The following is a 22,401-nucleotide window of genomic DNA, read 5'->3' on the forward strand; positions in this document are numbered from 1 at the left end:
AACCCCACAACCTTCCTTTCTGTCAGAAGCTACTGAGATCTAAAATGAAATTCATGCTGGTGGAGGAAGAGAAGAGGGCATACTGCCTAAAAATATTTCCAGGAAAAAGGAATTCCTACATCACATCCACACTATTTCTGTGTTGTAAATGTCCAAATCAAACTTAAAAGAGAAGGCTTTGCTTTGTTGTCTAGCATTAATTAAACCAGTTTTACCTAAAAGAAGAGGAACTTTAAAAGCCTTCTTTTTTTTTTCTTTGCTGATCTTTTTATTATTATTATTATACTTTAAGTTCTGGGATACACGTGCAGAATGTGCAGGTTTGTTACATAGGTATACACATGCCATGGTGGCTTGCTGCACCTATCAACCCGTCATCCACATTACGTACTTCTCCTACCACTATCCCTAGACTAGCCCCCCATTCCCTGACAAGCCCCAGTGTGTGATGTTCCGCTCTGTGTCCATGTGTTGTCATTGTTCAACTCCCACTTATGAGTGAGAACATGCGGTGTTTAGTTTTCTGTTTTTGTGTTAGTTTGCTGAGAATGATGGTTGCTAGTGTCATCCATTTCCTTGCAAAGGACATGAACTCATCATTTTTTATGGCTGCATAGTATTCCATGGTGTATATGTGCCACATTTTCTTTATCCAGTCTATCATTGATGGGCATTTGGGTTGATTCCAAGTCTTTGCTATTGTGAACAGTGCCGCAGTAAACATACGCGTGTATGTGTCTTTACAGTAGAATGATTTATAATCCTTTGGAGTATATATTCAGTAATGGCATTACTGGGTCAAATGGTATTTCTAGTTCTAGATCCTTGAGGAATCACCACACTGTCTTCCACCATGGTTGAACTAATTTACACTCCCACCAGCAGTATAAAGTGTTCCTATTTCTCCACATCCTCTCTAGCATCTGTTGTTTCCTGACTTTTTAATGATCAACATTCTAACTGGCGTGAGATGGTATCTCCTGGTGGTTTTGATTTGCATTTCTCTAATGACCAGTGATGATGAGCTTTTTTTCATGTTTGTTGGCTGCATAAATGTCTTCTTTTGAGCAGTGTCTGTTCATATCCTTCACCCACTTTTTGATGTTTTTTTTTTTTTTTTTGTAAATTTGAGTTCTTCGTAGATTCTGGATATTAACCCTTTGTCAGATGGATAGATCGCAAAAATTTCCTCCCATTCTGTAGGCTGCCTGTTCATTCTGATGATAAAGTTTCTTTTGCTGTGCAGAAGCTCTTTAGTTTAATCAGATTCTATTTATCTATTTTGGCTTTTGTTGCCATTGCTTTTGTTGTTTTAGTCATGAAACCTTTGCCCATGCCTATGTCCTGAATGGTACTGCTTAGATTTTCTTCTAGAGTTTTTATGGCTTTAGGTCTTACGTTTACATCTTTAATCCATCTTAATTTTTGTATAAGGTGTAAGGAAGGGATCCAGTTTCAGCTTTCTGCATATGGCTGAAATAAATGGTCGTTTTCCCAACATCATTTATTAAATAGGGAATCCTTTCCCCATTGCTTGTTTTTCTTTCTATCTACTGCTGACCAAACACTCCAATAGTAGGAAGGCTCTTGAGTTTAAAATTTCCATACCAATTTAAGGAAAAACAGTGAAAGCCGGAAACTTAGTGAGTGCCCTGGCTAGAACCTCCATTTAGGTTAGTTATATCCACTTCTGTTTCTTTGATGAGGTTATTTTACAACACTGCAGAGATGGACATTAGTTAACTTATAGAAAACTTGGTAGTAGCTGCAAATAATTCTTGTTTCCAGAAATTGTTTCCTGTGGAATACCATTGATTGTCACCCTGTGGATACTGGCCACTTTTGTTTCTATTTATAAATTTACTTCTGCATTCTTTAACTATAAATGTGTTATATTTTGAGTTCTCCTCTGTTTATGATCTTATTGTTCCCTCATCCATTAATGAATCAAATAAAATCTCTAATATGTTCATTTTATAATTTTATGATAGTGATGTTTATGCCTTCATCCAAATCTAATCTGCAACTTGGAAGACTTATAATCCCAACTGCCTGCTGTACACTTTCATTTGGATATTTTACTAACATTTCTATTTCAACTTAACTGACATAGAATTCATTATCTTTTATCAAACAGGTCTCTCCTTTGGACTTACCAACCTAGTCGACCTTATTCCCTTTGTTCTCTCTCTACATTCACATGGAATACCAAATTTTGTATATTATTTCCATTTCTACTGTCCCCATACTCACTCAAGCCTGCACTATCTTATGTCTAGACTCATATCTTTTTTCCACTTTTCTCTCTCTCCATTCTACCTGTTCCATAAATTGTTACCAATTCACTTCCCCTCAATTCCATTTTGAATTTCTCACCTGTTTTAAATCAATTCTTTTCTACATGAAGATTATCAGTTGTGCCTGCAAGAGGAGTTATCTTGCAGACCAGCCTTGGTGGCAGAGATGAGAGACCATGGAGCCCTTAATATGGAGCTCCTGGTGTCAGGCCTTCAGGAAGCCAGCTACTCCTACCTCCTGCCTTTGAGTGCTACCTGTCTGCATTCTTTCAATAAATTCTTTCTTTAGTTGGAACTACTTTAAATGGGTTCTTATCCTTTATAATCAAAGAAGCATGAGGAAGAAAACTGTTAGTGATCCTTTAGGTAACACATTATTAGTCTCTTTATCCAAGTCACATATTTCTCAAAGTAAGTCTGGCTAGTAGCTCCACAACATAGAATCCAGAAAGAGTCTCAAACCTAGAAGTGATGATTAATTACTGTTGTTGGTCAAAGATAATTGATTGAAATAATGGTATCTACCCCAACAAAAATCTTTAAAGTCATATGTCCTATCATTCTACTTATAGAGTACTAGCAACCTTACCTTTCAAATTCAAGGAAACATTTACAGAATTCTGGGTATATGCTACCACTTGGCTGACCCTGTACATCTGCCTCTCATTTTCTGGTTTATATACTAAACCTCTTGGTGAAACTAGAGATGGAAAGGATTAAGGGACGAGTTGAAAAGAGAAAGAAAAACGATACTTGAGAGGACAAAAACAATACTGTATAAACTTTTTTCTAAGTATGTTGAGGTTTTCTTTTACATAATAAACTTACAAAAATTTATTTCAAAATGAATTACTAATTAGGCAGGGCAACTCATTTAAAATGTGTTTCTTTTAGCTTATGCTCTTTCATGTTAAATACTCAGCGAGAAATTATATATTGAAAATTCTAGCCACATTTTCCATGGAAATGTTATATATATATAAAAAATAGTTAAATATAAACTTTTATACATAAAATACAAAAAGTTTCATATACATAAAAACTTCCATGGAAAATAAGCGTGTCTAAAATTTTAAATATATATATGTGATTCTATTTGTTTGGAATGGAATTTGACAATTACAAAGTTGAGCATATGTTAATAGTGTTTTCAGTTCTTGGTAGTCAGGAGTTAAAAGTGCAGTCCATTTCCGTATATAATGTGTGCATATATATACGTGCACAAATGCATATTACTATAATCTTTGGCATCTGTTTACAGAGTAAATAAATCAGGATTATCTTTCTAAATATGTTTAAATAAATATTTAAAGCATATGGGCTCTTAAATAAGAACTTATAAATATCCCAAGGGACTTGCATTTTCTGGAATCTTGTCATATGACAGTAAATTTTGGATCGAAGAGCCTATACTGCTGGAGTATTTGCTAGAGTCCACGCCTGCACTTTTAACTCCTGCCTACCAAGAACTGAAAAAAAAAATTTAACATATGCTCAACTTTATTATTGCCAAGTTCCATTCCAAACTAATAGAATCATAGCACTTACAAGTGAAACTATGGAATTAAAATTACTCAAAAGGTATAAATGCATGGTTTTTAAATGCATGAGGAGTTAACTGATTTAAATCAATTAAATAAACCCACAAAAAATTTGACCACCCACCTTAAATCTCATTACTGTGACACAGCTGAGCAGCAAATGCTCCATAAATACTGGCTGAGTAGTCAGTAAATCTAGCATAAGTATAAGCAAGTGCTTGTAAAATAAAGAAATCATGGCTTGGGCCGGGCGCAGTGGCTCATGCCTGTAATCCTAGCACTTTGGGAGGCCGAGACGGGCAGATCACTTTAGGTCAGGAGTTTGAAACCAGCCTGGCCAACATGGTGAAACCATGTCTCTACTCCAAATACAAAAAAATTAGCCGGGCGTAGTGGCAGACACCTGTAATCCCAGGTACTCAGGAGGATGAGGCAGGAGAATCGCTTTAACCCCAGGAGGTGGATGTTGCAGTGAGCATTGCACTCCAGCCTGGGCGACAGAACAAGACTGTCTCAAAAAAAAAAAAAAAAAAAAAAAAGAGGAAAAAAGAAATCATGTCTTAAGTTTCAGGAAATTGAAGCTAGACTATTACAATATTTTAAAAATGAGAAAAGTTCTCTTTCCTCATTGTAAATAATTATTTCCAATTTTGAAACATATACTACTTATTCTAAGCTACTCTGACAACACATAAAAACAATTTTTAAAAATTGTGAAATATGTAAGGTATGTAAAAGTTTATATAAAATTCAACAAATAATTATAAAGTGAACATCAGTCATTTCAATCAAGTCAAAAAAATAGACCAAAGCCAGAACCCTCCCTATCTCCCTTCATCCCATAACCCTCTCCTCCCACCTTTACAGGTAATACCATCCTAACTCTGTGATGACAATTATCTGGATTTTCTTTATAGGTTTACCACATATATACGTATCCCTAAAAATATAATTTAGCTATGCCTATTTGTGAATGATATGTAAATGGAACCACACACAGTATACTATTCAGTCTTGCCTCTTTTCATTAACACTGTTTATGAGATTCCTCCATAGAGTTACACAGAGTTACAGCTGGTTCATTTTCACTAAATATTGTATTACATGGCTTGAAAAAAAAAGCTTTATCCATTCTACAACAGACAGACATTGGAGTGGCTTCAATCTTTTGAATCTATAAAAATGCTGCTGTGGACATTTCTGTAAACAGCCTACTGCATAATGTGCACACATTTCTCTTGGGCATGTATTCTTAGGAATAGAAGTATTAGTTCATAAAATATGTGGATCTTCAGTTATACTAGATAATGCCAAACTGTCTTTTAAAGTAATTGTATCAATGTGCATTCCTACCTGTGGGATTTAATTTGCAATACCAACTACTAATGAAATTAAGCACATTTCATATCTATTGGCCATGTGGATGTTCTCTTTTGTGAGGCACCTATTCAAGTACTTTGCTAAGTTTTCTACTGCCTTTTGATAATTGTTTTATAGTAGTTCTTTTAATTATTTATTTTTATAGTAATTATTTTATAAGTAGTCAATGTAAGCCCTTGGCTAATTTTATACATTGTAAAAATATTTTCCCATTATGTAGCATTAAAAAAAAAAACACGCTTATCTTTGAATGAAGAGTTCTTAAACAGAGTCAAATTTATCAGTTTTTTCCTTTCCAGTTATCCATGTGATAGCGATTTTTATGTCTTATATAAGAAATCCTTTCCAAAATTATGAAGATATTCTCCTATATTATCCTGTAAATAGCTTTATAATTCTGCCTTTTGCATTTAGGTCTATAAGCATTCTGGAGGTAATTTTTTTTTTTTTTTTTTTTTTTTGAGACTGAGTCTCGCTCTGTCGCCCAGGCTGGAGTGCAGTGGCGCAATCTCGGCTCACTGCAAGCTCCACCTCCCGGGTTCACGCCATTCTCCTGCCTCAGCCTCTCTGAGTAGCTGGGACTACAGGCGCCCGCCACCACGCCGGGCTTATTTTTTGTATTTTTAGTAGAGAGGGGGTTTCACCGTGGTCTCGATCTCCTGACCTCATGATCTGCCCGCCTCGGCCTCCCAAAGTGCTGGGATTACAAGCGTGAGCCACCGCGCCCGGCCTCCTGGAGGTAATTTTGTATAAAATCTGAGGTAAGTCCAATTTCATGAATTTTCTATGTGGATACCCAATTGTCCCTATACGACTGCTTAAGGAGTTTGTTCTGCCACCTCTATCACATATTAAGTATCTATATATGCATGGTTCTGTATCTGAGCTATTATTCCATTGGTATGTTTGGCATTTGGTATTTGTGCCACTGCCACTGTATGTTAATTATCATAGCTTTAAAATTAGTCTCAATATATTGTAGTGCAAACCCTCTCACCTTGTTCTTCTTCAGTGTCTTCTCCTGTTCTATTTTCTCTGTGAACTTTAGAATCAGTTGTTGAAATTCTTTCGAAAAGTATTTCTTGGGATTCCGATTGATATTTCATCAACTCTACAGAGATTATCTCATGTGGCATAGATATATATAATTTGAGACGTCTGATCTATGAATATGGTATAACTCTACATTACTAGGACACATTCAACTTAGTCATAATATATTATCTCTTCTACATATCACTGGATTTAATCTCTGTATTAGTATAAGTAATGCTAGATGCTTTAATAAATCCATAAATCTCAGTGGCTTAACCCAATGAAAGTTTATTTCTTATTCATACAAAGCCCAAGAAGGATGTTTCTTATTCTCAGTGAGCCCTGTGTGAGATTCAGAGCCCAAAGACATTTACCTTATAGTTCCACATATAGGACCTCAGGGTTCCCATTCTTAGCACATGGGATGCCAAACAGGGAAGAAAGAGTATGAAGAGTATGTAGGAAGTATCTTACTGGTCACACCTGGAAGCAGCCTGCATCATTTTCACTCACATCTCCTTGGTCAGAGGTCAGTCACATGGCCACTCTTAACCACAGGGGAGGCTAATACAGAGTCTAGTTTTGTGCCCAAACAGTAGAGAAAATGGGTCATCCTGAAAATAAAAACGTCTCCCAGGCGGAGGTCGGGGTGAGCCGAGATCATGCCATTGCACTCCAGCCTGGGCAACAAGAGTGAAACTCCATCTCAAAAACAAACAAACAAAAAGTCTCCCATAAGAAAGATGTGAACACGAAGTAGACTAATATTTTGCTGAAGACTTTCACATTTATGTTCAGTGAGACTGGCTTCTGATTATTATCTTTGCAACTCTCCTAGGTGGTTTTGCTATCAAAGTTAGGCTAATTTTAGATAATGAGGAAAGGAAAGCTCTTTGTTTTTACTGTTCTTTGGAAGGGTTTGTGAAATACTGGAATTATTTCCTTCTTAAAAATTTGCTAGTATTTGCTTATGCAGCCATCTGGACTTGTAGTTTTGTGGAAAACTTGACAAGATTATTCAATTTTTCTATTTTTTCTTTATTACATTTGTTAAATTATATTTTTCTTGAAATCTGTCCAATGAATCAAAGTTTTGAGGCATAGGATTCTGAGATTATATATGCTCAAAAAAGTATGTCAAAATTGCCACTGAACAGAAAACTAAATGGTACTTTTGTGATCCTCTAGTTCATCTCCTACCCTTATAGAGGAGAATATTAAAGTTAAAAGAGATCCAGAGATCCAAGTACTCTTCCCTCACCTCACCTCAACACATAGCTGTTAAGTGACAGAACTGGGACTAGAATCTAAGTCTAGTGCTCTTTCCAATATGCTATGCGCATTTGTTAAATGGACTGCATCCATCAGTCAGCAAATCAAAGGGAGAACAGATAAGAGAGCTGTTATCAGGAACAATTTCAACCACTAAGAGGAGAGAATGTTTACTGTGTATGTGGTGGTTGTAGGCACTGTCTTCATACTCCTCTCCAGTTCCTCCATGATCTTATTATCCCTATCTTCCTCAATGAGAAGTGTGTGGTGTTCAGGCTATGGCTTCTTTAAATTCTAAGATCTCACCCAGTTCTAAGATACTCCTAGGTTTGATGGTAAAAATCCTAACAAATGGTAGTAAGATTCCCTACCTGCCCCACCCCCCAATCCCAACAGTTTTGAGGCCCTTGTCTCCCAGGAGCTGGACACTGAGCAGCCAGAGAGTCTCAGCTTGTCACCAGAAAGAATGTAACTCTGTTCTAGATCTCCACACATACATGAATACTAAGATAGAGCTGATTCTCAGTGCACCTCAGACAAGAAAGTCTATCTTCAAAAGTCCTGGAGCTTGGTTCTTCACTATCCCTTTTTGTTTACTGAATAAATACCTTAATTTGCCTTTTTCTTTCATTCAACAAAATTTATCGAAAGCACCCTACTAGATGCTGATATTTACTGATAAATTAGACATAGATCATCGTCCACATGAAGCCTGTAGAGGTCATCTGGTCATTCGATGAAGACTGCTTTCTTACCATGGCAGCCTGACTTGGTCTTGGCCCTTTCTTCCAAAGCAGTAGCTGGTTTGATTGTAACACTGATATACAGGTGTTATGCCTTCCCTCTCGAAATTTTCTCTGGGTATAGAACTCTAGGTTGCATTCTACTCCCTTCTTAAACAGCACACTTAGGATATCATTTCATTGACTCCAGATTTCATTTGTTATTTGGAAATAGCACTCTTTTGAGGATAGTCTCTTTACATCTTTCTTGTCTTTGTTTTCTGCACAGTTTCACCATGTCTACATAGAGTTTTTTTTTTTTTTACACATTTACTCAGCATGGGATTTGAATTTCTTAAATCTAAGGATGGTGGGCTTTCATCAACCCTAGAAAATTGTGTCATCTCATCAAATATTGCCTCTACCCGATTCTCTGTTTCCGTCTTCTACAATGCCAATTAAGCACAGGCTAGAACTTCTAAACACGATCCTCCTTTTCTTTAAACCTTTCTTGATGTTTTCTGCCTTTTAATATTCGCATTGAATTCTAGATAATTTCTTCTATCTTTGGTTCACAAATTCTCTCTCCGGTTATGGAAAATCTACTTCCACCATGTCTACTGCATTAATTAGTTTTGGTCATTGTATTTTTTCACATCTTGAAGTATTTCATTCAACTCTGCTATGTCAATTCCTTTATAACTTCCTGTTTCCTACTGATTTTTCAAGCTTATTTCTTAAAACATAGAAAGTGAAACTGTTCTATAATCTACATATAATAACAATGTCATCTGAAATATATAAGAGTTATTTTCTGCTGTATCCTGCTGTGTTTTCCTTACTGTGCCTTGTTTTCTTGTATCTTTGGTCATCTTTGTATGACGCTCTATAGTTCTGAAAGGTTATTTGAAAGACATTTCTGATACACAGAATAAGGTGACTTTCTTCAAAAAAGATATAAATTTGCTTCCCCCAGTTAACAGGGCACTAGTTTTCTTGAATGTCTGGTATTATATGACTTGGAACTACAATTCCACACAATTCTGGTAACTTGGTTTACAGTCTGTCAGATATGTTCTTTTTTTCTTTTCGTGTTCTCTTCTTTCTCCTATCTGCTCAGTACTAAATAACTCTCCTTGCAATCCTTTGGGAGCAGGAGAAGGCAGTGGATTTTCCTCTTTTCTTAAGGCCCCAGCTTGAAGGGGTTTGGGGGTACCTATTAGGCTCATAAACCTAGAAGTAATCATTTTCCCCTTGATTCTGAATGTATCAGAACCCAAATCTATCAGAACCCGAATCTCAGTTTTATAAACTGCTTTATACAGATGGGCAAATGATTCATGGTGGTTAGAACTTTCAATACTTTTTTACCTTTATGTTCTTACCTTCTCTTAAATTTTGGCCTGGCATATTCCTTGAGCTCTTGAATAACGTAAAGTTTTTTTGTTTTGTTTTTACAGTTTATCTAGTTTTTAGATGTCTTCAACAGAAGAGCTGATCCAGATAACCTAGCCCAACAATATCAAAATTTTAAAAAATCAACCATTTTCTAATAATGTCCATCAAGTTATTGGTTTTTGTTGATGTTTTCGCTATTTTTTTTTTTAAGTTAGATGCAGGACAGGGTTTGGAAGTTCCTCAAAAAGTTAAACACAGAACTTACCACACAATCCAGGAAATTCTACTACTAACTAGATACCCAAGAGAAGTGAAAACTTACACCCATACCAAAACTTGTACACAAACTTCACAGTAGCAAATGGAATACTATTTGGTCACAGAATGAAGTACTGATACAGCTACCATACGGAAGAACCTTGAAAACATTATGCTAAGTGAAAAAGCTGGACAAAAGACCACATACTGTATGACTCCATCTATATCAAATTCCCAGAATAGGTAAATCCATAGACACAGAAAGTACATTACTGGTTGCCAGGATGTAGGGGAAGGAAGAGTTGGTAAGTGATTGCTAATGGGTACTGGGTTTCTTTCCGGGTTGACGAAAATGTTCTGGAATTAGATAGCGTTCATGGTTGTACCAACTTGTGAATGGACTAAGAACCATTGAACTGCATAATTTACATTGGTGAATTTTATGGTATACGAATTATATCTCATTTAAAAGAAGAGGAAAAAAGTTAATCTCAGGTATGCCTACCACATTTCAATAAGTAATTAAAATATGCATTCAATTTCACGACAGTTAAGGATGTCTGGAGCAATTATTTATAAAGATACAAGGTGACAGTACTACTACAGTATTAACCTGATTAATTAGGTTACTGAAAGCTCTGGGAATGTATACTACAATCATGAAGTTATCACACTGGAAATCATATCATATTGTCCTAAGATGCACTAGCCCATCCTAATTAAAGTGTTGCCAGCATTTCTATTCAAGTAATTTTGTGTATTTACAGGACCCACCATAGTGGCCACTAGCTACACTAAGACGCCTCACTGAGCATTTCAAGCTATCCCTCCGATTATCATTTACGTTCATGTGCAGAATACAAAGGTGCACAGGTTTTGCGGTTTATGAGATTATCCAAGAATGCATACACTGCAATAGAGCAGAGGCCTCTATACTTATCTTTTTAAGTATGTTTACTTCTCTAAAGGTTGGAAGTAATATATATTAGTAGATGTGGAGGATGGGGAGATAAGGAAATAAAGTTATTATTTCCAGTGTTAACAGAGTAAAAAGAATCACCTCCTACACATTGAGTGTTCCTTCAACTTAAACATATTTTATATTTTTGTCCCTACTAGATTTTGTAATATTTAATGAAGCTTTAATTATCATAAATACTCTTAATTTATGATTAAGTGAATGCTGAAGTACACACCACTACCTTTAGTTCCATTTTATAGGTCACTATTAAGCTGTGTGCTGAATCTTTACTGAGCACTGTGAAAAATACTAATGTTCCTTAGCCAAGTCTTTGCCTCAAAGGATCTACAGTCTTCCTTGCTCTCTTTGGACGTGGCTTACTCATCAGTTAAATGAAAGAGCCAGATCAGAGTTTCCCAACTGTTCTATAACACACAAACCACTTTTCACAGCATTATTAGGTCAATTCTCTCTATATATAATAATATGTATGTTTTACAAATTATGCAAATTTTCTATAAATCAATTTTTAAACAGCATGATGTGTCAATATATTATATTCCTCAGAACATGGCCTAACCACCCACTTTAATCTCCTCTCTCCATTCAAACCAAATGAATTACATTCCTCTTTCTGTAATTCTCAACATTACTAAAGCCTATCAAAAGTAATAGGTGAGATAATTTAGTTTATTTTTAAAAGCTACACACTTCTTTTAAAATACTGCTAATCTGCTGCCAGATTAATTCCTGTAACAATGATTTGACTACTTAAAACTTTTAAACACCCCTCTAAAGGCTGCCCAATGCCTATAGGACAAATATTAAATACCACAGCTGGGTATTCAAGACCATCTACCAACTATATTCAATTTGTCTCTTCCTTACCTTCGATTACTCCCCTATGCAAAGCCTCTATTCCATAAACATTTTGTATATGATATAAGGTAAATACTGAGGCTTATTTTTTTTCTATATGGATATCCAGGTTTTCCAGCACCATTTATTGAAAAGACTGTACTTTTCTCATTGATTTACCTTGGCTCCTTTGTCAAAAATCAATTAACCATGTATATGTGGGTACATTTCTGAGCTCTCTATTCCGTTCTATTGAACTACATGCCTATCCCTATGCAAATACTACAATGAATTAGTTTTGTAGTAAATCCCAGGGGTGTAACATCTGGCTAGACTAAGCCAATCAGGACATTCTATCCTTTCTCTACCACTGTGTTTAGTGTTTTCAGAGTGGGAGATGGAGAGGCAAGTGATTTAAACAGTACAATCAGAATTAATTTTAGAACATCTGCTATGGATTCTGGGACACAACTGATCTCTGATACTTTGGATAGATGCTCACAATATAGTAACCAATAGCCACATGTGGTTAAATTAAAATTTAAAAAGATTAAAAAACTCGGGTTTTTCAGTTGCACTACACACTCAATAACTACACATAGTTAATGGCTACTATATTGGACAGCACAAATATGGAACATTTCCATCATCACAAATTCTATTAGATAGTGCTGCTTTATATGATGCTGTGCTCGCCTATAAGGCCTAGAGCTGCCACTGCCATTTTATCAACATGAAAAAGCCAGTGTGAAGACAATGATGCATGGGCAAAGGCAGAGACCTGGAGCCCGCCTAAACACAGCCTAATCTCTACCGTGCCGCTGGGATTTTTGTTACATGACATAACCAATACCCCTATTTTTATTTATTTATTTTTTTGAGACGGAGTCTCACTCTGTCGCCCAATACCCCTATTTTTAAGACCAATTTCAGTGAGGTCTTCTGTCACCTGCATCCGGAAGCAACCTATAGTTTTCAAAATGCTTTCACACACATTATTTTAACTGATTATCAAAACTCAGTAAGATTTAAAATTTTAATACTGTTCTCTCTGCCCTATTAAACATTGAGCTTAGTAACCCAGTACACTAATCATTCAATAAATAAATGGATAATACAGCAAATATATGCTAGTTAGAATACTAAATACAAATATTTACTTTACTAATAAGTGACATATTAAGTAGGATTTGAGAGTCTAATATCAAATAACTTTCACAAAATATCTAAAACGTTATTTTATACTGTCTTACAGCACAAAACTGATAGGTTTTTAAGAGACCAAAGTAACAAAACCATTTTTAAAAACTTAATTCAACTATATAAATGTGGAAAACCACAATAAAAATATTTTAATTATATAATATTATGGGATAATCCTATATGAACATGGGTGGCACAAAAAAAGCAAGCTAATGTCTTGAATTCCTCTACAAATACTAGTTGCTACTTCTACGTTCTTTTTTCAGAGCATAAACATTTTTTAAGATTTTCGAGATAGATTCTGGAAATAACACTTAAGCCCAGAAATTACCACAAAATAAACCAGTTATTTGAAAAGAAAATTTATATAAAAACAAAGCATGACAGAAAAATATTCTCCACTGAATTACAGGAGATAAAGTCCAACATGCATAATAAAGCTTTGGGTTATTCTAGAAGGCTTAAGCATGAAGTGCCTATTTACCAAGTTTTAAAAATCACTAACATTTTAAAAACAATATGGAAGGTTTACCTTCTCATGTTTTACTGCTAATGAATTAAAATGAGAACTACAAGAAACATTATTTGAGGAAAAAACCATAATCCCATATCAATTACCTAAATATATAATGATATTCTTTATAAAATACCCTTAGCATACACAATCACCGAAACATGTTAGAAATTTGAAAATCAACCAACTAAACAAAAACCTAGAAAATTATAAGGTATGTCTCATTTTCTAAAATATAATTCATACTGTCATTTGGAAATTTTTACCAGTACAGCACTGATTGCATAATTGTAAATTAAAAAGTTGAGTTATGACTAATCTATGCAAGAAGGTATCTTTCTGTAGAATCCAGATCCCTAGTCTCTCTGAGAATAGAGCCACAAAAATAACTTCAAAATAAATATGAAAACTATACGGCTGTCTCTTTAATTTTAAATTATGTGTTTGAAGTGCCAGGTTTCACAAAACTGCATGTCTGCATTAGCTATCTATATATAAGAGAACTGAAAGATCATTTAGACTATATACATCTTACTTTACAGGCTGACACAGAACATTGAGAAACACGGGAAGCACCTAGTATCTTCTGCCCTAAATGAGCTTCTGGCTTGAATAGCAATATAATATCTTATAATATTTATATGCTTAATGACTAATATTTGATGAGAAACATAAAAATGTTGGCATTCTAAGGGTCTTTTTAAATCGACACTGAAGTGTATCTAACAAAAAGACTTCCGCCGTAAGATAACAAAATAGCCAGCATATCATCTTACTAGGAAAAAGGCAGCAATAGGGTCAGTTACCACTACATTCCCAGTGTTTAGCAAAATGCCTAGTATATAGTATGATAAATATCAGTACAATACATTTCAAATGTACAACTATTACATTCAATATTTTTACCTCTTTTCCTTTTTCTTCAACTCCCTTCAAAAAATTACCATGCAGTTCTAACACAACTTACTGCTTGGGAAATGCAAGGAGAAACCTAAGCAGCTATTTTATTCAGCTCTTTCAGTGGCTATCCAAACCTGCAGGGTAAAGTTAAGGGCCTTATATAGCTCATGAGGAGCTGGTTGACTTCTCAGGTCTTAGCTATTCCACTCTTCACAGTATACTACAGTGACACCTGGCTGATTTCAACTTCATACACTAACTGCAGTGTCTCATTTCCTAATTTCCATATAAGCTGCCCCTCTGACCTAGAGCACCTTTGTTTTCCACCTACCATATCCTTTAAAGCAAGGGTCCCTAACCCCTGGGGCCACAGACCCTGTTAGCAACCAGGCTGCACAGCAGGAAGTAAGTGGCGGGCAAGTGAGCATTACTGCCTGAGCTCAGCCTCCCATCGCATCAGCAGTAGCATTAGATTCTCCTAAGAGCATGAAACCTACTGTGAACTGCACGACCTAGGGATCTAGGTTGCGCATTCCTTATGAGAATCTAATGCCTGATGATCTGAGGTGGAACAATTTCATCTCAAAACCATCTCCCTGTCCACATTCCTCCCACCCCCAACCCCCATCCCTGGTGCCAACAAGGCTGGGGACTGCTGCTTTAAAGAACTCTGGTGATAGCATCACCTCTAGAGCAACTTTTCTCTGACCACTCTCTCAATCCTCTTTATCTCCTCTTCTTATTGGTCAAAAATTTGACCAAAGCAACAAATATCTTCTGGAGAAAAAGGAACACTTTATCTGATGGTAAGTACTATTAATAAAATATTCAATCCCTGACACATACAACATGAAAAGAACACATAGGTAGGTATCCATCAAATCACAAGAAATGTACTACAGAAAAAAGTTCAGTTATATAGACAAGTGTTATCTATCATCTTTTCCTCCCCACACGAACCCTCATTTGTGTATCAATGACATCAACCTCTAATGGGGAAAAATATGACCTCAAGAAAAACCACACTTAGAGACGCGTAGTCCCTTACACAAACCACATAAATGAAAACCAATAATTGTATGAAAAATAATATTCAAATACATAGCAAAATAAAAGTAGTAAAATTGAAATTACAAGAGCTATGGTGACTGCTGTGTGAGGTGATGGTGCAGTGACATGTGGGAAGTGGAGGAGAGCCATGAGGATTGTGTGCCTCACCCTGTGAATCATCATCCTGCTGCTTCAGGCTCTGTTAGGAATAAAAGAGCAGGGCAGGGGACTGGAGGTGGAGGAAAGCTTTGTCTTGTCTTCAGATGTCTCATTATTTTTTCCCTTTCCCTGCTGCTCCACTGCAGCCCTGTAAGACATTAGGCAAGCCTCTTAAATACTCCCTGTCTGTTCCATTCCTCGTCTATAACATGGAGAGAAACGATGACTGGCTCAAAAAGCCTCTTTGAGAATATCATGATACTGTCAGAAAATCCAAGCATAATCATGCTTCTACTTTTGTAAGGTCAAGCACTAGATGATCTTAGGAGATAAGTCTTTTTTTTTTTTTTTTGCCATACAAAGGGCTGGTTTTAATTTTTTTAGAGGAAATACTATAATTTAAAAAAAAGAGTTCCAAAATATTTAACAGAATCTCCAGCAATGATTATTTCCAAAATGTAAAGATTTGGAACATAATTTATACAAAACTAAAAACCACAAGGATTCGTTTTTGCTTTTTCCTTTTTTAAAAAATCCAGCCAATTTGTCACAAGAAAGTTCGGCATGTGATAGCAGCTGTAGCCTCAGTCACTCTTGGAATCGCTGTCCCTCCTCGTGAGGACAGAGCGCCTCACTGAGGACAGCAACACGTCTTCAATCAGCTTCTAGGGTTTTCCTCCAGGTCCGTCATAATTGCTCCAGATTCAGACAGTTTCCATTCCAACTCATCTCTTGTCAGGTTCATGCTGCCAAACACCAGAGGACCAATAAACTGAGCCTTGATATCTCCTTCCAGGTAAACAAATATCGTGGGCAGATTCCTATCAGGATAATTGGGTATGCAGGTTGTTGAAAAGGCTTTGATAAATTTGACATCAGGAGACTTCCTGGCAAGTCCACTGAGGTGCTGATTTATCAGGGCACAGAGGGGAATTCCTTGTTTGTAACGGCGCAAGATGACCCACAAGCCCTCGCCAGCTTTGGTAACTTCTTGAACATAATCCTTCCCTGAGATCTCCGAAACTTCTCCACATTTATTCTTCAGTTTTGTTGCTTTCCACTAAGCCAGTCTCTGCCGTCTGTACATTTCAATAGCACGTTCATCCTCCTCATTAAACTCGTCTTCATGATCCTCCAGCTCTTCCAAAGTCATATCTTCATGTTTTCACCACTGACTGCTGGAGGATGCGCTGCTCCTCTTCTGCCTCGTCTTCCAATTCTTTCAGACTTTCCTTGGGGGGTAAGATACCCTTTTTGCGTAAGATGTCATTCCACTCAGTGTCTGCGTTGGGGTCCTGCATCTTGTTTCCAGTTCAGTTGCTCAAGCCAGCTGTGCCCGAGATAAGTCATTTAACTTTCTTTTTTGTTCATCTGAGGAGCCAGATTCCACCTCCGACTCATCCCCACCACCTCTCAAAGAAGCACCCCTCAAAGAAACTACACTCACACAAGCTCTTATAACCATGTAGAATCGAACTGAAATGTAACCCATTAGAAATGTATTCCTTAGGTGCAATTCACACCAATACTGCATACTAGTTTGAGTTACTTTTTAGAGGGTTTTAAAAATTACAGTTTGTGCTTGCTCACTGTTCGAAATTATTTCAGGGGATATTCTTGGGGATAAAAATGTTTAAAAAGCTGGATAACCACTCCCAAGAAACTGTTAACTGGAAACTTTTAGTCTATAACTGCACTTAAGGCAAGTTAATTCAAATTAATTCATGACTGCTTCGGCTTCATCTCAAAAGCTGCAGATTCAGTAGGTCTAAGGTGGGACCAAGAACTTGCATTTCTACGAAGTCTCTGGGGATGCTGATGCTGCTGGTCAGGGCGCTACACATTTTGAGGACCAGTGATTTTAAATAATGTACTCTCAAGTATAATCACTTTCACTACCATCTGCTTTTATTTTCTAATTGACAGATGGATCTTATACTGATTCCCTATGTTTCTTTCTTTTAGATGTTACTTCCAAATTTTTTTGTAATTTGAAAATAGGAAGGGATTTTTAAGACTCAAATAAACAGATTTTCTCTTTCTTCAGAATCCAAATTATCAACATCTGACTTAATTTATCACTGTGCCTCCATTGCCTCAATGTGAAATAAGGGCAACAGTAAGAATTCAATAAGATAATTCAAATAAAGTCTTTACTAGACCATGTTAAGTGCTTAATAATATCTATTATTCTTGCTGCTATTATCCTCACTAATTTTCTGTTCATTATTGAGGAAAACTTATTAATGATTGCTATATATTATACATTATTGGTGTATGTATAAAATCTTATCTATTTATGGTAAAATGTTCCAGAGCTCCACTGGATGTAGTAAACTAGGGAGCAAGGGGAAAGGATAATGTCACAGACCTGGGTCCTAATCCTGGTTCTGCCACTAAATTGCTACATGACTCTGGGCAAGTCGTTTTAATGTGCATCCCAATTTCTGCTTCTGAAAAAGCTTACCTTGGATATGAAGCTTAAATGAGATAGTGCGAGATTTTTTTTAAGTACTGTAGTATTCCTGTGGTGAAAAACTCCTCTCTTTGGGAATAGTGCACCAGATATTAACAAGAGAGATAAATGGCCATGACCCTTTTATTTACACCCTTAAATGACAGCACAATAATCTGAATTGCCACACAAATGATTTCAGAATGTTATCAAGTCACGGCTATTTTTAAAAAATTGTAAGCAGAAATATTTAGTATTTTCAATATTTCTGCCAAACGACAGGAAAAAAACATGGATACAAAAGTATTCTCAGGTGTTTTTTAGGTATCACCTGCTAGAATCCTCATTTGTTGCCTTTTAGCATAATTGTTCTTTTGATGCAGAATCCCAAAGCCTCTATTGGCTCTGGGCTTTTATTTAGTATAAATTCAAATTACACACATATACATGTGTATGAACAATGGCAACTGCTTGTGTTGGTAATTTCCATCTGTAGTTTCCTACACTCTAGGACATATCTAATATTCCTGTAAAATTATATAATATAGTTCATAATTTTTAATCTTAATTTTACTGGAAAGAAAATTGAGGAGTTATAACATTTTCTTCATACATTTAAATTAAATTACTACATTTTATAGGACCAAACAGAAGTCTGCCACCTATTTTTGTATCCATGCTTAAGAACTTGAAAAGATAAAATGTGTGTCTTTGACAACATTCTTTGTGGAATGTCACCTAATGAAATATGGGAAATAAAGTTATAAAACTCATGTTTTGTAAGAAATATACTACTGAAAAGCAGTGTGGAAACATTTTAAACACAGCAATGATATTCTTCATTTCAAAGAAACTGAGTTATGAAGTCTCTTATGAATCTTACCCTAATGGTAATCTCTTAATTTACTAAGGTGTAAGTTTGCTTTAGCATATATTCAGCTTTCTTAATGTAGGGGATATATACATCCTCAAGACACTGCAGACCTTAATTTAAAATACCTAAATGCAATTTAAAATATGTAAGTACAAATTAAAAAAAAAACCTGTATAGAAATAATTTTTAAAATTTTATCAGCTCTAACCAAAGTTTAAAAAATTGATTAAAATTTTAAATTTAAGAACTAGTTTAAAAACATAATATTAAATGAGACAGAACAAAGACAGATGGATTTAAGTTTCTAAATAAAATTGAAACAGAAAAATAAGAGCACCATTTCTACTTATAATCAACAATATTCAAATACCAACTACTTTTAATACATTATATTAATCTTATGGTACTCCCACAAAACACACGATACCTAACTCCACAGACCTAATACATGTGCATCCTTGTACTACAGACTACACAGGTGTGGTTAACAGCACATCTTCAAGTACATCCTCAAAGGGCTTGTATACTGGATACAATAGAAGAGGAATACATCTAATGAAGACGCCACGTTAATATACTCAAGACTTTGTCAAAGCATATTTCAGTAATATAGGGAAAGTAAAATCCTGCTGATTTTAAAGACTAACATATATGCAAATGGCAACATGTGGAGTCAGGTTATAGTCCTTATGGAAGTTGTTGTTTTCAGAGTTTGTGTCATTATTGGTCATATAATGACACAAACTCTTAAGTATACTGGTCATATACTTTAGAAATCACTCTAAAGTAGATCACTTATAACTGTTTATGCCTCTATTTTATCCTGATGTTTTCAACCACATGAGATGGCTGAGGAGCAGAACTTTATTACCAACTTGTTCAAAGTTCTTATAAATACACATAAAATCTTCAGTTGGTAAAAGCGTATCTCAATGGTTTATAAAAATATGGGTAGGAAGAATATTCTTCTGGCCTGAATTAGGAATCTCTAAATAAGATCAACTTGCAAAGCACATAGAAGCCCCTCAATCTTTGTCAAATGAGTAAATGGGCATCAAAAAGCCTGCTTCCCATTAATACAACTGCCTGAAAGGAAACTGTAAAAAGGAAAAAATGGTATTCCAAAAATATTCTTCAATGAGACACTTGTAAAGCACTTTGTAAAAACTAAGACCCATAGGAAGCTCTATGTAAGTAACTTCATTACTGTTATCTTGTAAACTTAATTTGGACCACAGCAAACTGTACAGATGCATCAGCGTAAGCCATTACACCAGTGGCAAAAAGAACTCATAGGTGAATTGCACTACTAGTGAGGATGTAGGCTGCATCATCTTCATATGTGAAAAAAGGCCTGTCTTACAAGTTTAACATCCACTCTCTTAATAAAAGTTGACTCAGTAAGATGTTACTATACAAGAAGTGTGAATTAAGCCTTGTAATTTATCCTACCACAATAAATTAATCCCTAATGATCTAATGTGTCTTCTATCTACTGTATTTAAATAATTTAGAACTTCACAAGGAGCTATTAACACGATTCATTTTAACTTATTTTGAGGAAACGCAATTAAAAAGAAAACATCAAAATCCCAATATATAATTGAGCTGCAAAAAGTTTTCCTTCATATTGAAACAGACTGTAATATTTGAGACTGCTTAAAAAAATGTTTGGGATCTGCTCTCTTACACTTTGCTGACCACAACAGAGATGAAGATTGAGGTAGTCTGAAAATTCTATGAGGATTAAATCAGACTACATCCTCCGTATTCTCTAGGGAAGTAAGCTTTAGGCAGTGTGAAGTACCCTCGGCTTCCATGGACCAAGAATAACAACTGCTGCAATGAAAGAGCAGAGTAGTTAGGGTTAAGGAGGTGGCTGCCTCTATAATGAAATTAGCTAGAATACTTATTTGCTGACATTATCAAAGTCAGCTCCATTGGTTTGAGTTGAAGCAGTGTAACTTTTGATGAGCCATATAGATTTATAAGATAAGAAGCTATTTTAAACACAACAGGGTTACTCTCCATTTCAAGGAAATCCAGTTATGAAGTCTCTTAACAAAGCTTACCTGAATGATACCCTAATTTACAAAATTACAATACAAAATGTATTCATGACATGTAACAGGGGAAAGGTCTACTATACAGTGTTATAAATAAATGATAACATATAACATAAATGTTAAATAATATAATTTATAAATGACATAAATATAACTGCATTAAGGGGTTTAGCTAAAGATATAACCATGTAGTTTAATCAAAGTTATCAACAAAAACAAAATAAAAAAATTCATATACAATTCAGGGGAGGTTAACAGCAGTGAGCCCCGTAAATAAAACTGTGGATAAGTCAAGCAACAGAGATGAGTCATAGCAGTAATTATGCTATACCTTTACTTCTCATTTGAAGAAATGACTAAAAAGTAACAAAAGCTGTTTTTAAAATATAAGTAATAGTTTTTATGTGTGTAGTAATGGTATCAATCACTGCCTAAAGAGGGACAGTTAAGGCAAAGAAGTATAGGGGAAATTTAAAATGCATTTTTGGAACAATAACAACTTGTGGAGGCAAATAAATTAGATTCTTATACAACAAAACAGCTAAATTATCTTTAATTTTAAATATTAGAAATACAATCTAGATTAGGACTCCATTGTTCTTTTTTAGTGGTTCTACGTAATCCTCAAATGGTTTCAGTACTTTCACCAACGAAATGCCTAATACTTTTCTATTACAAACTAAGCCAAAATATGCATCTTTCAAGTAATAAAAAATTCCTCCATTGAATAAATATAAAACCTCCAAATATAAACAAAAGAGACAAAAGTAACTATGAAGCTAATTTAAAATGTGATTAGAAATACACATGGAAAAGTTATCTTATGGAAGATCTTGAAACAGAGAAGATAAAAAGGGGGAGGCATACTGGTTTCCATTTTGAAGGTTTTATTGTGAAACACTATTTCTGAGAAGATCATTCTAATAATAAATCCTTTTCTTTTTCACTTAATTAGGTTGGTAGAACTATGAGAGCTATCAAATAGGCAGCAGATAAACAAAGAAAATGAGGACTTTCTCCTGTTCCCCAACTGAAGTACTATTAACAAAGCAAATATTATTTACATAATTGTCATTGTTTTCTTAAGTGTTTAAAGTTGTGAGCTGTCAATGACATAATGAAATGATTAAGACATATAAAAACTGTAACTTCATACTGTCCAAAAATGAGTCTCTTACAATATTAATTTTAAAGCTCATACAAAATAAGTAATCATAGATGAAATGTTAATTATGCTGGTATACATGGTAAAACAACATAGTTTACTTTGTCTGAATGAATAGAGTATGTTTATAACACAAGTGAGTCGCCATACAGCAATCACTTTTCTAAGAAATGATTCAGAGAAAAGATACATATATACCTAATTTATGTTTTAGATGTACAAGTCATTCTGACAGTTAATGCTATTAAATAAAATATTTCAGTATTACTTGCAATTCACGTATTACTAGATAT

At 35.2% G+C, this 22,401-nt stretch overlaps 1 protein-coding gene and 1 pseudogene across 23 annotated transcripts in view; both read right to left on the minus strand.

Moving 5' to 3' along the window:
* Positions 1-22,401, minus strand: part of MEF2A (myocyte enhancer factor 2A) — a 152,721-nt gene that overhangs the window by 49,989 nt on the left and 80,331 nt on the right. The gene's annotated exons all lie outside the window — the stretch shown is intronic.
* On the minus strand, positions 1,072-22,398 carry LOC129482007 (phosducin-like protein 3; annotated as a pseudogene).

This window comes from Symphalangus syndactylus, chromosome 5, assembly GCF_028878055.3.
Source record: "Symphalangus syndactylus isolate Jambi chromosome 5, NHGRI_mSymSyn1-v2.1_pri, whole genome shotgun sequence".
NCBI classification, from domain to species: Eukaryota; Metazoa; Chordata; class Mammalia; order Primates; family Hylobatidae; genus Symphalangus; species Symphalangus syndactylus.